Source organism: Pyrgilauda ruficollis, unplaced genomic scaffold (assembly GCF_017590135.1).
Source record: "Pyrgilauda ruficollis isolate IOZ18807 unplaced genomic scaffold, ASM1759013v1 scaffold24, whole genome shotgun sequence".
Taxonomy (NCBI): Eukaryota; Metazoa; Chordata; class Aves; order Passeriformes; family Passeridae; genus Pyrgilauda; species Pyrgilauda ruficollis.
In genome coordinates this window covers 577,480-589,640 of record NW_024523648.1, presented here as the reverse complement: position 1 = coordinate 589,640, position 12,161 = coordinate 577,480, and positions in this window count along the sequence as shown.

Sequence of the window (12,161 nt, the reverse complement as noted above, 5' to 3'; positions counted from 1 at the left end):
CTTTCTCTAAATATCACTTACATCTTTTAGTAGACTTAGATATTCCAATTTCTCAAAAATAGAATAAGAATTGTGCCACAATTTATACTCCAAGAATTTTATTTTAGAGCACAAGTATCATAATCTTGTGCATGTCAAGTAGGTTATAATTTAAACTGGAAGTCTGCATTTATCTGTGAATTTAAATAGGGTAGTTATGGGCAATAATAGAAATCACTGTTTCATTAGAGGGGCTTTCCACCTAAGCAAGAACAAGTTAGTATTCTTCCCCCTTACAAATATGGGTTACATGTGACCCTGGAGGTGTTCTTTAACATTAGTATATTATAGAGATTTATCTTTTAGCATCAAGGCCTTTTCCACTATATCTGCAGGACATGATCTGAGCCTATTTTTATTACAATTCCTGCTCTGGCAAATTTGACATCTCTCCAGAGAACACACTATGTGACAGCTACATGGGGTAGAATCAGTCACTTACTTCTCAATATCTGGTTGGCCTTGCACTCTGTTTTGGGTGCATGCCAAATTGAGAACTGCTTGCAACTATGATGGACTCATTTGTGCTGCAGCAGAAGCTCTGGCTTAGAAAAAAGGGTTCAGAAAGGCAAATTATTTTACCCTGAAATAAACCAAGTGTTAGAGATTTAAGATATCTTTATGAAGGCTGATATGATTTAGAATATAAAAGTGTGGAACTAGCATATGACCTCTTTCCCCAGGAAATTTCCCAAGATAGTAGGTATTCATTAAGTAGTTAAGTGTAGTCCAGCATCAAAAGCTTCTGTGGCAAACAGTGCAGAAACCAGCTGCACAATCCATAGGAAGACAGAGCTCTCCAAAGACATGGGGTTTATTAATTACAGGATATCTTTTAAAAAGTGTTCTGGTTTTAGAAAATGAAAGGTTGTCCTCAAATAACTATGCAGAAACCTGGCACTAGAAATTACACAGGTATGCTTCCTAGAGTACTTTAGAAGAAATTAGGGTGTTTTAAAGATGAACTGGACTTTTCATAAATATTAAATTACCAAATTTTCTTCAAAGTTTGTTTTGAATACTATGTTTCAAAGGCTTACAGATTTTTTAGATTCCAAAAGATTAAGGTGTTATTATTCCTATGAAGTTTATTGTGCTTTTTGGATTTTCAGTCTCAAATAATTAACTTGTCCTGATACGCTTCACAAGAAAAAAAAAAAAAACAAAAAAAAAACAAAAAAAAAAAAAAAAAAAAAAAAAAACAAAAAAACAAAACAAAACAAAAACAAAAAATGAAAAAAAAACCAAAACCAAAAAAAAATTTGGACTAATATTGAGCTCTATGAATGTCAAAATGATGTTTGAGAATGCCATGGACAACTCAGCTGTGGAGAAAGGATACTCCTGATTAAAACAAAATCAAAAATCTTTTATCCTCCTGTGAAGTGCTGACAAACTGTTTGACTAAAGATCAGCTGGGAAGTGGGCTCCTAGAAGATTTAATTCTTTTTTATGCTCTGACTGACTTCCTTCCAAAAATTCTCTGAAAGCTATGGTAGGCTCAAAATACTAGATAGCAAAAAATCCTCATAGAAATGTGTTTCTCTATTGGGCTGGTAGTGTGTGGCAAGACTCACCAAGAGAAAGCTGATCTCAAAGAGCCTGCTTGAATATTCAAAGCCAAGAATGTACCTGCTGGATTGAGGCACTAATTACCAAGCTCAGTCTAAGTGGAGGAAGACTTGAAGTGAATTCCTTTCCTTGCCCTTCATGCTTTCTGCTTCAGAGACACTATATTGCTCCATCACACTCTTTGACTAAAATATATATATATCTTTGTGGATATATAACTCTTGATATTCAAATGCTTTGTTTTATGACTTTCCTGTTGCAAGTATTTATTTAGCTTTATGTATTTCTAGTCATACAAATCTTGAAACTTTTAATGTTCAAAACAATGAATTTATATGAAAGCTGATAAACTGTTGTAACTAGCTCAGTTTACAAAGAGTTGTAATAATTATTTCAGAATTATTTTCTTAATGTTTAACAGGATATGTCTACAAGCAAGTAAACTAGATTTTATTATCATAATTAGGGGCATTTGTAACTAAGATGTAAAGTAAAAATGAATAATGATGTAAAAAACCACTATCAGTGATATATAATTTTTAAAACTTTTCCCTAGTGGTTATAAATTTCAAAAGATGCTCATGAGCATTTTATATGCTTTGCGTGGAAAAATATAGTTCTTATTTGTTTTGTTCTGTTCTTAAACTTCACAAGCAATGTTTTGTAAATTTAAGTACTATTCTGTCATGGAAATTATCTGTACATTTTATTCCTAAGAACATTCTTCAATAAATTTACAACCTTTTCCCATGATAATAAAAAATACTGACATTTTGGTGTTATTAAGCTAGCTTGATTATGCACCAAACGGGACATGATGCACTTCATGAAATGTAAATGCATGATACACTGAAACACAAGTTTATGCTGATTTGGGGTAAAATATATTTTAGCTTTCAAGGGAAGCCCTTTCCCAAAGTAAATCTCTTACAGAACCAAGCATATGCAATACTAATCCTGATCCCTTCCAAAGTTTTAAGTATTATTGAGGGTGTTAGGTTCCCTGTCAAGAACAGGGAACCCTCTATTCTGCTGAATGCAAGCTGTGTTGCTGCTGATTTGAATTACAGCATAATGGGACATTTTCAGGCCTGCTGTACTTTAATCCAGACTCATGACAGACAATTCTTCACCCTTCACTTCAAATCCGGATGTCTGGCAAGCAGGTCCCAAATCACCACCACTGTGGATAATATTGGAACAGTCACCAGATAATAAGCATGGGCACTAGAACTTAGAGTAATTGCAGCTTATGTGATTTGGGGCAGATAACTTTGCTCTGTTTCCCCCACCCTGATGGTTTTAGTTACTGTATCAATTTCATTAGACTACACCGCAGTCAAGAGCTATGCTTCTTGATCTTGACAGCTTAATTCAAGACCAGTAATAATCTATAAGTGCTCTTCTTTATTCTCCCTTAACCACAATTTCTATGCAACACTTCCATAAAATGGGACTTCAGTGAGCAACCTGCATATGCAAATAAATCTTAAAATATTGCAGTTTTCAATAGATTTCATTTCAAAAGAAGCCTTTGCCTATTTGAGGGTAACAAAACCTTGACAAAAGCCTTTTTAGTTGAATATTGACACTTGTGCACAGCTTTTGGGGCTTCAACACAAATTTAGCACAATTGTCAATTTTCTGGAAATATGCCAGTCTATCTTTCTTCCTTCTTGAAGCATAACCAAAATCCTCTCTAGTCTCCAAATCTGAATGCTCAAATCCCCCAAAATACATTGGCAAGATACAGCAATTTGAATTCTTATGTGTCAGGGAATAGACCAGAGATAAGTATGTGGAACAGAAAATCCCAAAGCAATGTTGGAGATTAATTAGCCACATTCAAAGTAAAACCCTTCAAGCAACCAATCTCCATTTCCAATAACACAGTGAGAATACAGATGACAAATGTTGTCTGTTTTGCTCAGCAGAATGACCCTGAGGGTAGGATCAGAGCTACACCAGCCATCTGTTTGAACTTTCCTGCTGGAGCATTTCTGTGGCTGCTTCCAAGTGATCCCATTGGTACTGAGGGAGAAGGAAAACCTGAGCAGTCCTGGTGCTTTTGGTGCCTTTACATGCACTGTAGTTTAACTATGCCACTCAGTGTGGCTTTCAGCTGTCCCATCCAACCTTCCACTGATGACCTCATGAAAAAAAAATAATTATATTTCATCCAATATGCCTATTGCAAGACCACATGAATAGGCATCCTGAAATTTGAATAAGTACATATAAGGGACAATATAAAGGCCAGCATAAAAAATAGTGAACTAAACCCCTGCCCTGCTTAACTCTGTACCTGTGCTCCTATAAACACAGAATCATAGAACATCTTGGGTTGAAAAAGACCTTAAAGATCACCTACTTCCAGCCCTCCCGCCATTGGAGGGACATTTCTCATTAAATCAGGATGCTCAAACACCATCCAACCTGGTCTTGAACTCTGTCAGGGGTGGGGCATCCACAGCTTCTCAGGACAGCCAGTTTCAAGTGCCTCACCACCCACACAGTAAAGAATTTCTTCCTGACTTCTAATCTAAATCTACTCTCAGTTTGAAGCCACTCCCTCTTGTCTGTCACTACATGCTCTTGTAAAAAGTCCCTCTTGTTTTTCTTTTAGGCTCCCTTTACGTACTGGAAGGCCACAATTAGGCCACCCCTATGCCATCTTTTCTCCAGGCTGAAAAACTCCAATTCTCTCAGCCTTTCCTCATAGGAGAGGTGCTCCTTGCCTCTGATCATCCTTGCTGGCCACACTACTTTGGATGCAGCCCGGGATACAATTGGCTCTCTGGCTTGGGAACACACATTTCTGGGTCATGTCCAGCACCATGGACAGATATGAGACGTTAGATCAAGGTGCCGAGAGCAGCATAATTCAGCAATGGGGGACAGTCTCTCTAGCTGCTTTTTCCTACCAAGGATTTTTCCTTCAAAATGCACAATAGATGTTATAAACACCAACTGGCAATAATGGTGCCAAAGTCAAACAAACATCATCAGCCAGCCAGATTTTCCCAGGAAGGTCAGTGTCTTATTTTCAATCACAGTTGTTTAGGATTTTTTATGACATACTTTTAATCTGAATAATATTTTTATTGGTTAAAATGATTTTTATATTTTAGCCTATAAAGCTGCCTTTCCTCCAAAAAGAGAATAAGTACATTACATTTCTGTAAAACAAATCCAGCATACTAAAGGAATGTTAGGATTGAACTGAGCAAGTCACATTAATATACCAAAATAATCTTTACCAGTTGCTACTAAAAGGCCATGCAGATTTCCTTGTATTTGTCTCCTTTCTGAGCTCACTGTGGCACTGGCATCAGAAACAAGAGAGCCTCACTTATAGCACTCTATTCCATTTAATTATGTCCTTAGAGGAACATTACAGAAGTTAGTAAGATTACTTAATGCATCCCTGGGAGAAACTCCAATAGTCTACTAAAGGTCACTGCTCCTTTCAATAGGAATGCTTTCATTGTAGCAAAGATTAATATGACTGTATTAATTGAATTAAGTGAAATGTATTCATTTTCTAATCTGAACAGTCTCCTTAATGAGTTATTATCAGAGGAGCATAAGAATGTAAAAGTCTAACAGTCTAAGACTTTCAAATTCAACTTTACTTAATACATCAAATTTTGTTCTATCTGCTATTTTGTCCATGAGCTAAACAAAAAACGCCTTCTAACCTACTTGAATAAAAATGTCTTAGGCAGATGATTAGATTTATATTCCAATGTGGAATGCAAGACTGGACATCTCCTCTGCAGCTGATAATTCCACATAATAGAAAGTATGCTAGATTTAACATATGTTGATAAATTTGCATTTTCATGTGCAGAAACGTGCCTGCAACATGAGTTTTAACAGAGAAATTAAATGAAGCTTTCTCTGCATCCCTAAATTTATTTGTAGTATTAATCTAGAAGGATTTCTTTGAAACATTGAAGTCAGGATTTGGTTTGACATATTTCAGGGAGTGAAATCAACTAGGTTGATTTACACAAGTTGTGCAGGAAAGGGTGGTAGTTCTTTCAATGTCTGCGAAATTCTCTGTGAGAGTTCTGCTGGGCAGGCCTGATTTGAAAATCATGTTTTTTGGCCTCTTATTCCTTGTCACAAAGGCCCACCCTGTCCCAGAGGACCCAAACTTAAACAAGACCCCTCTGTTCCTTGCCTCCTGTCCAGCTACCATTCCTCTGTACTCACCCTTGGCTAAGCTTCCAGTTTCTCAGTTTTAGGTCTAATTTTTAATACCTGAATAACATCCACGAGTTAAAAAAAGGAGAACATAAAATGAGAAACCTTGTTAAGAAGAAGCTCGAAGCAGTAGCTTATATGTTAAATCTTTGCAGGTGACATGGAAGACTACAAGGACTGTCATATTCTATTGAAGGACTTTATTGACAACTTAAACCAAATGTGCATCATGTATTATAAAAGCAAACTCAAAAACCTCAAGAAAAGGTTATAAGTAAATAATAAAAGATTATTTAGTCAGAAGGCTTACTTTAAAAAGTATATTTTGTCATCCAAAATACTGTTTCTAAGCCAGAAATTAAGGGACTTGTTACTAAAAGCCTGTTACTGAGAGGTTCCACAGGGTTACATGCTGCATCTTGGTGCAGATGGATGGCACAAAATATTCTGTACAAGTACTACCATTTACATGAATTTTCTGGCTTTGTAATGACCAGTTGTTTCATTAATTTTTTGTCCAGTGGTGAGCACTGGTAGGTTTAGTTCTCTGTTTTGATGGGAAAAGCAAGGGAGTAGGTTTTTTTTATGTGCTTGCCTGCTTTCTTGATGTTGGCAAAAGCTTTCCTGCCCTGATAAACTTTCCTGCCCTGATAGAAAGGGACCAGACTGAAATAGTACTTGACAAAGAACAAGTTTTAAGAACTAACAGAAACAGTAGGATTCATACTTAACTGAGGATTCATCCAGTCTTCCCCATCTGTGCAGCTGAAGTGAACACAAATGTATGAGATCTTTTCCAAAAGAAGAGAAATTTGTTTTACACTAGTTACACTCTTGAAGCGTCTTTTCCCCAGCTGTATCTCAGCAACTTCCAGGAAAGTATTGAGGGATTCAACCAATACTTCCTTTGTGTGACTTGTCTCTCTAAAAGATAGTTGGTGTAAGCACTGAAATGTTTCTCCCAAAGCATTACTTTTGTTCCTGCTTCTTCTGCTGCTTTGGGGTTTTAGTGGGTTTTTTTGTGGTTTTTTTTTTTTCTTTGTCTGTAAAACACTTTTCTCTGTAATTTTTTTTTTTTTAATAAAACTTCTTTGCTAAAAGAAATGTGGGTGCAAGCTTAAAAACCAGACAACTTATGAAGTCTTCAAAGTGAGAGCTATATCAGAAGAAAGAGCCTTACACTTTTCTTATTGGTCTTTTTCAACTTTTCCATCCTTAACTACTCTTTTGTACTTGAAATTAAAATAATAAAAATGGCTTTACTGATTAAAAGCAATTGATGGAAAAGAGTGGATTATTGTTAATTTTCCTAATAAAAACCCTTATGCCTCTAACTGCACGTGAGGATATATCCTCCACGTGAGGATAAAAATATTGTGCAACACAAGGTATAAGTAGATTTAAAGAGAGAAATATCTGGAGATAGTTGCTCATGGGAATCTTTCTGTGTGCCAGTGCACATCTTTACAGTATCTGGAAATTTTTTTTCCAAAGAATCAGCAAAAAACCCAATCTTTCAAACAAGCGTGTTCACAAGTTGCAGGCAAAAATACTCTCTCCTTCATCATATCTTGACAGTAGTTCCAGTTTGGACACATGCATGAAATGGCATCATTCCTTTTAGGATTTGGTGACCTAAATTATTTTTTTCAAACTAACAGTTTCCTAAAGGGGCAAAAAGACATCATAAAGACAACTTTATCTGTATCAGTTAGGCGTTCACCATTCTCTGCTATCTTATTCAAAAAATTCAGTTTATGCCAGGTTCTATATACATATAAGTTCAAGATTTGCAGGAGTCGAGTCTTCCAAGTTTTGAAGGCCAAGTCAGTGTGGAGCCATAAAATTATAAAACAAAAAAATGTAAAAACCAAAGATCTACCAGGCAGAGTCATAAACATTTGTCTGTCATCCTGTGCCACTGGGTCATTTTGACTGAAATCTTACTTGCATGCACAGAGGCAGGAAGGTAATGACCTGAACTACTGAGATGGAGTACCCTGAAATGTTGATCAGATTGTTCACCTTCCATAAATCACAGTCTTGCTAACCCACAAATTAAATGGTCATGAGATTATTTCAAAGCTATTAGGATATTTAATTTTTATTTTTCTTTGGTTCTTCTCCTTCCCCCACATATTCTTCATGATTGTATGTGCAACCATAGCAAGACAATTTTGGATACGTTGATCCTTCACAGATGTGGAAATATGGCCCTGTATATAATTATCTATAGCTAACAGAAGCCTTTGTTACTCGTACACTTTCAAAACAAAATGGTTTTGCATGATTTCTTACACAGAAACCTCAGCATCCTAGATTAACCTCAGCCTTAGCAATGAGGTCTTTATGTTAAAGTAGGACACCATGGGCTTATTCAGTTATTATATTCCACCAGGTTTGTTTCGACCAGAAAATTAAAGCAGGGATGGCAGATATGTTTAAGCTGGTTTGTTATTTTGAATATTTTATAGTATTCTTTTAAATGAATAAAGAATTCTTACTTTGTGAAAATAATTAAACCTGCATATAAACTGAAGATATGTATAAAATAAATTATTAGTTAGAATTCTTGTAGAAATAAAATGGTTTTTTTTTTAAAAAATCTCAGTATTTTAAGTAACTAGTTCTTATATTCCGTACTTTTAAGTATTTAGTTACTTTTTTCATACACATGTGCAGAAATATTTGAAAGTTCTGTTCAGAATTGTAGCTGCAGGGTTACAAATTAAATAGCACAAACCTGCAAAGACCAGTAGGTCAAATTTCTTGTTAACAGTCCTTTCAGAAAAAGCTGCTGACTTCCTGACATCTTCAGACTTGTCAAAAGACATTATCACAAAGCAAACTTAGCCCTTGTAACACTTACTGTCTATAAAGAATCAGAGAGGGAGTTTTGTGCCTATGGCTTGAAAATAAGGCATACAGTGATTGCAAACGTTTCTCTTAGTCAGAGCTGTGATGAGGTAAATAAAGGAGGGTTAGTGCACACAGAAATCTGTAATCCATAATATTCCCAGCAGACTGAGTGTAAATCACATTTTTTCCTGGTTTTGCAAACCTCAGTGTTGTTATTTCATAATTTCCGAAAACATTACACACATACCAGAACATTTGAACTGCAAATATGCAGATAAATAGATAGGCAGTAGGATACAAAGAAAGGCACAGGTAGATTTCCACACAGCCAGTGTTGTTGATTTTTCATCAGAGAAAGCAAAAGTACAAAGTCTTTCCCAGGTGCTGTTATATATCCATAGCAAGTGTATTAAAAGATGCAATCTTAAAGCACATATTAACTGACCATATTTTCAAATTCATAAAAATGTTCCATATACATACACCAAGAGCACTCCTACACAGTGTCCATAACCCCATGGAGACACTGGATAGATCCAAAGTGTATGTCACTTATGTAACCCCGTGGTGACAGAGACACCAGAGGTTTCACTGTGCAGCTCTGGAGCAGTGATCCGCGTCATGAGCCCTGCCTTGTTCCACAGCTTTGTGCACCCTTCAGCACACCCTGAGCTCTGTCTCCTCATTTGCCTCTGGATGGCCTCAGCACAAGCCCTGGCAGACCTTCAGACTGACAGATCCTACTGCACTGATGAGACATTACATCCTACCAAGGAAAAAACCCACTAGGATCCCGACTGCGCTGCTGCATCACGCTCCTTTTCACCAGCAACCTTGAAGAAAACAGGCTCTATCCTACACGTTCAGACCTGAAAGGAAAAGAGCTTAGCAGTCACCATCTGAGCTCTAAAGGCATAAAATGTGTAAATACAAATTTGAAAAAATCAGACTAAGTTAACTACTAAATGGCACATGAAATATTGACAAAGAATATTTAATCGCTTTTTCTAAAAATTTAAAATCACCTAGACAAAACTTAGTATTTGGCATCTCAGTAGAAGAAGGAGACAAAAATTGAACATATTTGACTGTTTTGTTGAGCATATATAAGCATGGCCATATATAAGTCACTTCAAAATGCTTCAAAACAATGATTTGGGGCCAATATGAACCACAGCAAAAGTGGTTTCTAAAAAGAAACTGAAAAATAAAACAGTAAGGGCTTTTTTGTCTCAGAGGAAATGTTAATAAATCCAAAGTGCTCTAATTTATTTTTAAAATAAATCTATTCCAAATATTTAAAATGTGTAGATTAAAATTAAAATATTCTGTAACTCTTGAGATTTCTAGGAGAACTAATAAATTGAGCCAACCATTCCTTCATATTGGGGCATTATTAGGTACATTAAAGAACGTGTATTTTTACATGAGAATTTAGAAGTTTGCATAATGACAAACACGCAGCCAGACACAATCATTACCCGTAATGAAGGCTCCACAACCAGTCTACTGCCTTAATTAGTGGTTTGACCTTCCTAGACGTGAAAAATCACAGTCTCTTCAGCCACTGAATTATTTTTTAATTTGATAAACTGAATTAACAGTACGTGCTATTCATGGATGCAACCTATGGACACAGATTTGAAACAGATGCTCCTAATATTCTTTCTTCTCTTTGTATTTCATCTGTATGAATCACTGCCCGGGTAGGCACCATCTGTCCTTTGTTCTCTGTTGCCAGAATGGGTCACTCCAGAAGCAAAAAAAAAAAAAAAAATCGGTGTCAGAATTTCCTGGACAATGCAAATTCTGAGTTAAGGCAACACAGCTACTTCAGATTGGGATCAAATTATTTCTTAGTTTCCTTGTTATCCAAAATAGTTTGGGTTAATTATTTCTTCCATTATAAGAGACTTTTCCCAGGACTTCTGACCTTTTTGAAGACCTTTCTAGTGTGTTGATGCATGGAAATTGCAGAACTCAATGCAATTATTTCTCTCATACTCTCACAATCAATCTGTAAAATAGTAGCAATATCTAATTGTGCCTTCCAGACTGTGACCAGTTTATGCATCAAAGAACCTAATTTACCCCATGACCTCAGGTTTGCACTGGCAGTTCAGGTTTAGTTGGTTATTTATCATACAATACAAGCTTGAATCTCTATTAGCAAGTAAGGCACATTGCTCTGTAATATAGTTCTCTTCTCATACTTTACTATTCCACCTACTTCTGTGATTTGCAAATTCTAAGTGATGCTTTCCTCCATAACATTGCTGAGAACCACCGACTTAGCTGTATATTTTTGTGGTTTGCCTCTTTGATACCTCTGCCTGCCTACAAAGAATGCAGGCAGAGAAGAGATTTTTAGAGCAGGAAAAAGATAAGCTACTCAACAGAGAGTACCAAGGACCCTGTAAAAGAAGAGTGCAGAGGCTGTTAATCTGGGAATCAGATGTGTCCAACCACATTAATATATATATATTCTCACAAGGCCAGAGCCTAGCAAGGAGATGTTAAATTTTTAAAGAGGGTGGCAGTTCTCAGGAATCACATGGGGTGGGAACCGAAAAAGCAGTCAAACCCTACCTAAAGGTCGCGCTAAATCCAGCCGTGAATCCCCTCTGGCGGATTCCATGCCCACCAGCGCACTGGCCCGCGGGTGTGTGCGGCAGAAGCAGCGCCTGTGACCCAGGAGAGACGGGCTGGCTCCGCTGGCTGGGTCACCCAGCATTTGTGGGTGCTCCATCACAGAATCGGTTTAGTTGGAACAGGCCTTTGAGATCTTCGGGTCCAACCTATGAGCGAACACCACCTTGTCAACCCGACCACGGCACTCAGTGCCAAGTCCAGTCTTTTCTTTAACACCTCCAGGGACGGGGACTCCTCCACCTCTCTGCACAGTCCATTCCAACATTTATCAGCCCTTTTCGTGAAAGAATTCCTCCTAATGTCCATCCTAAACCTCCCCTGGAGCAGCTTAAGACTCTATCCTCTCCTCCTGTCGCCAATTGCCTGGGAGAAGAGGCCAGCCCCTAACTTCCTTCAAAAGCCGAGTTAACTGTGCTCCTGCTCCAATTTCGAGTGGCTCCTTGCCCGCGCCACCTCCAGCTGCGAGAGGACGGCCCGTCCTACGCTCACAGTGGTACCCCGGGGACCAGCTCCATCCACCCGGACACCCCGCACCGTAGTGCCCTTCCCTGGGCATTCCCCGCCACACGCTCGGGGCTTCCCACGAGGAGAAGCCTTGGGCGCTTGGCGCACACGGCCCGAGCCCTGCCGGGGAGGGCAGCGCTGACTGAACCCCGCGCCGTACCCGGGCCCCCGCGGCCAAGGTGCTGTCTGCGCCCCCTCCCACAGGAGGGCCGGCTCCCAGTTCCCGGTTCCCGGGACGGGGGCGGGAAGGGGGAGCCCCGCTGGCTGGGCGGCGCGCGCGGCCGCGGGCGGGGAGCGCGCGGGCGGGGCCGGCCAGTGACGCG